Genomic DNA, 5,101 nt, shown 5'->3' on the forward strand with positions numbered 1-5,101 from the left:
GTTGAAATAAATAAACTATATGAGAAATAATTAATAATTAGAATAAAATATTTTAAGAACCGTAATAAGAGAATCTTTCTGTGCAATGTACCTTTCAATATGTACAGTTGGACACATGAGTTCCTGGTACACCTTGTTCTGAAGAAGTGCACCCTGGCACACCCTTACTATACGGCAAGTATCCAAAAAAATAGTTGGTGAACGTGCAACGTAGTAAGGTTGCGTCTGGGAGCACATCATCAGAGTGAGGTGTACTAGGAAATCATGTGTCTAACTGTACATATATAATCCTACTTATATTCTACCTACTTCATAGTTCGTTAAAACTGTGACTGGCCGAGAGAAGGTTGTGACTCAAAGACAGTATGAAAGCAACTGAGTGAGTTTATTATAGAACACTCTCCTTTATATACAAAAGCTCTAGACAACAAGAAATTTCATGTTCAAAAACAGACACTGTTACAGATGGGAAAAACAGACATGTTTATTCTGGTTCTTTTTTAGTGCGAGGGAAGAGCGAAGATACAAGCATAATATATACACAAAATGAACTATATACGATCGTGTGACACATGGTTGGTACATGGCTCCCTCTCCTAAAAATGACATACTGTACATGTTAAATAGGGCGCCCTAATCTAGAGAGGTGAACTGTAGGTGGGTCATCTGGCAGGAGATAAGCAGGTTTTAGACAATCAATGGAGACCCAGTCTTCTTTGCCACGAATGTTTAGTAGGAATGCTTTTGAACTGCGTCGGATCACAAGGAAAGGGCCCGTGTAAGGGGGCGTTAGCGGTGGCTTGCTAGTGTCGTTGCGCAGGAAGACGTGCGTTGCAGGGTGCAAGTCTGTTGGTATGTGATGCTTCGCTGGGGGCTTGAAGTCTGGCAGCATGGAGTAAATTTTCCCACAACGTGACGTATGCTCTGGAGATCGTAGGAGGAGGTAGTAGAAGGAAAAAATTTGGCTGGGACTACCAACGGGTCGCCATACACCATTTCAGCTGCCGAGACGTTGAGGGCGTCTTTAGGAGTGGTCCTTAGTCCCAGGAGGACCCATGGAAGCTGAGTAAACCAGTTAGAATCCTTGCAGCGGGACATCAAAGCTGCTTTAAGGGTGCGAGGAAAACGTTCAACCATTCTATTGGTAGTGGGGTTGTAAGCCATTGTCTAATGTAGGGTGATGCCCAGGAGACTCACTAATGATGTCCACAATTGAGAGGTGAAACTGTTGCCCCTGTCAGAAGTAATATGCTCAGGGATACCAAACCTTGCAATCCATCCTGAGAGTAAGGCAGATGTACATGAGGCGGACGTTGCAGTTTCCATGGGAATGGCTTCAGGCAACCGAGTGGAGCAGTCGATGATGGTAAACAGGTAACGATGTCCTTGTGATGTAGGTAGGGGACCTACAACATCGACGTGAATGTATGCGAAACGACGCTGAGGTTGAGAAAAGGTGCCCACTCCTGAATCCGTGTGTCGATGTACTTTGGAAGTTTGGCAAGAAGTACAGGCATGGACCCAATCCTTAGCATCCTTAGAAATGCCGTGCCAAATGAGCTTCGTTTTCAGCAGCTGTGTAGTAGAACGGCACGAGGGATGTGAAAGGCCGTGAATGAAATCAAACACCTACCGGTGCATGGGAGCAGGAATCCAAGGTCGCGGTCTACCAGTACTGACGTCACAGAGGAGGGTGGTGTTGGAGTCTTCGAGGGGGAAGTCTTCCCAACGGAGGGACGTGCAGGATGTCCTACATGCTTGATACTCTGGATCCTGTCGTTGGGCTTCAGCCAGGGCGTTGTAATCCAATCCCAGTTGAACGGCAGCCAACGTGTTTCTTGACAGTGCATCAGCAACGGGATTCATTTTCCCAGGGACGTATTGAAGGGTGCAATTGTATTCAGCCACGGCGGAAAGATATCGGCATTGCCGGGCGGACCAGGCATCAGACTGTCGAGTGAAGGCGTGCACCAGAGGCATGTTGTCTGTACGAATGACGAAGGGCGTACCTTCTAAGAAATGGCGAAAGTGGTGGACAGCCAAGTGCACCACCAGCAATTCGCGATCGAAGGTAGAATAACCCGATTCTACCTTGGACAGTTTAATGCTGAAGAAGGCCAATGGGCAGGGCGAGCCGTTGACCATCTGTTCGAGTACTGCACCAATAGCGACGTCACTGGCATCGGTGGAGAGAAGGAGAGGGGCATGTGGGATAGGAAAAGTGAGAGCCGCAGCAGTTGATAGGGCCTTCTTTGCATTGCAGAAGCCCGCTTTTTAAAGGGGACCCCACTTCAGGTCCTTTGGCTTGCCCTTGAGGGAGGCGTAGAGGGGAGCAAGAGTGGCGGCAATGGCTGGCAGAAAACGGTGATAATAGTTGATCATGCCCAAGAATTCCTGCAGAACTTTGACGGTCGAGGGCGCGGGGAAGTCCTGAACGGCTGCTACCTTCTCAGGGAGGGGACGGACTCCTTCAGGAGTGATGCGGTGCCCTAAGAACGACACTTCGTTGGCGCCAAAGGTACACTTGTCGTACCGGACTACAAGGCCGTTTTGTTGCAGGCGGTCGAGCACAATGCGCAGGTGACGGAGGTGTTCCTCTTTTGAGGAGAAGAACAAAAGTATATCGTCCACATAACATACACAGAAGGGGAGGTCCCCTAAGATGCCATCCATGAGATGTTGAAACGTGGCCCCAGCATTACGAAGGCCAAAACAGGAGTAATTGAAGGTGTATGTACCAAACGGAGTGGTGATGGCGGTCTTGGGGATGTCTTCTGGGTTCATAGGCACCTGATAATACCCCTTCAGGAGGTCGAGCATAGAGAAAACCTTCGCTTTGTGCAGGTAGGAGGTCACGTCGGCAATGTTTGGGAGAGGGTAGTGATCCGGTTCTGTTTGCATGTTCAGGCGCCTATAATCCCTGCATGGACGGAGGGAGCCATCTTTCTTCAGAAGGATGTGTAAGGGTGACGACCATGGGCTGGAGGCCTTTTAGCAAAGGCCCATTTCCTCCATTTCAGCGAACGTCTGTTTGGCGGCTGCCAATCGTTCCGGTGCCAGACGTCTGAATATTGCGAAGACTGGGGGTCCCGTCGTCTTGATATGGTGATAAATACCATGCTTGGCTGGAACTGTGGGCGTTTGGTGAAGTTCTGGGCGAAAAACTTCTGGATACGACGTGAAGAGGTGGGCGTAGGCATCAGTGGGTGCGCTGATGTGGGGAGCGAGGTTGGAGGGGGCGGGTCGAAGAGGTGTCGAGAAGTACGAGTTTACGTCGACCAATCATCGGTGGGTGACATCGACCAGAAGGTGGAAATGAAAGAGGAAATCCGCACCGAGGATTAGCAATGTGACGTCAGCAACGAGAAACTTCCAATTAAATTTACCGTTTCCGAACGATAATGTGAGGTTCTCGTAACCATAGGTGGGTATCGCAGATCCATTGGCAGCTACCAAGCGGACGTCGGCAGACGTACACAGACTATGTCGTTTCCTGAAGAGTTCCCTTGGCAAAAGAGAACGACAAGCACCCGTGTCTACCAAAAATCGCACGCCCATTCCTGCATCAAGTAAAAAAAAAAGATTAGAAACACAGGAGGCCACCACCACGAGCGATGGCCTACTTACACGTTTTTTGGCCACTGACAATCCTTGGCACATTTCTTCGCGGTTGCCCTGAATCTGAAGTGGTAGTAGCAAAACTGCGGCAGATGGGAGGTAGTAAGTGGCTGTAGAAATCATCGGTTGGGGCACGAGCGAGTGATGGGTGGTGGGTGTCTTTGTCGCCGCTTCGGCACGTCACGGGGTAGGCGTGAATGTCCTACGACATTCACGTCGGCTTCGGTTGACGTTGAATAGCGTCCTCTTCGTCAGGGGTGGAGGCGTTGATGGAGGTCTTGAAGTGGCTGTCCATAGGGGCGTCATCAAGTCCTTAATGGGAAAACTATCAACATCGGGTGTGGCAGCGCTTACAGGTTTGGGTAAACGGCGTATCCAAAGGGCACGAAGTAGGCTCACCTCACGAGGAGAGCCGTCTGTGGCAGAAAGCAGGCGAGCAATACTGATCATTTCCCTGAGGGCAAGCAAAGCCCTTTGGTCCCCCAACGGTTGTTTCGAGAGCTGAAAAAGCTTTGCTATACGGCCGCCTGGCGACGGCGAGTACTGCTGCAGAAGGTATGTTTTGAGGGCGTCATATGCTATTGGGGTGTCTCCTTGTTCACAAAGCCAGTCGGATATTTCCGGGAAGGTGTCCTCAGGTATCGCAGCAAGAACATAATCTGCTTTGATGGTTGAGCAAGTCACGCCCTTGATGCAAAACTGGACTACTGCGCGCTGAAACCAAGCTAATGCCTCTCTGCTGGCGAATGATGAAAGTTTCAATGGGAGAGTCGCAGTAATAACTTCCGTAGAGTCCGCCATAGTACCAATGATGGAGGGGCGAGGGGGGGGTGGAAGGCGGGAGGAGCGAGTCGACTTCCGGAGTTCCGGGGTCACCAGTATGAAAGCAACTGAGTGAGTTTATTATAGAACACTCTCCCCTATATACAAAAGCTCAAAGCAACAAGAAATTTCATTTTCAAAAACAGATACTGTTACAGATGAGAAAAACAGACATGTTTATTCTGGTTCGTTTTAGTGAGAGGGAAGAGCGAATATACAAGCATAATATATACACAAAATGAACTATGTACGATCGTGTGACACACGGTTGGTACAAAACCATTCAATAATAGGAATTAGGTTAAGCCGTAAATAGCATTAATATGGCATTAGAACGGAGGACATGATAAACTAATAAATAGAAAGAAAACTAATTTCAAAAAAACTGGGATATATCAGACATTTAGGTTCAGTTACATTAAAAAATTTGCAAACGTGTTTTTTCTAGATTCATTTCTATTTATATAAAAACTCTCTCTCTCTCTCTCTCTCTCTCTCTCTCTCTCTCTCTCTCTCTCTCTCTCTCTCTCTCTCTCTCTCTCTCTCTCTCTCTCTCTTCTTCTTTTTCTTCTTCTTCTTCTTCTCAATGTTAACATAGCGTAAATACTTTCATAAGAAGTGTGAAAGATGATGCATTGCCCCATTTTATTCCAAATAACGC

The sequence above is a fragment of the Palaemon carinicauda genome, chromosome 15, assembly GCF_036898095.1.
Source record: "Palaemon carinicauda isolate YSFRI2023 chromosome 15, ASM3689809v2, whole genome shotgun sequence".
Lineage (NCBI taxonomy): Eukaryota > Metazoa > Arthropoda > Malacostraca > Decapoda > Palaemonidae > Palaemon > Palaemon carinicauda.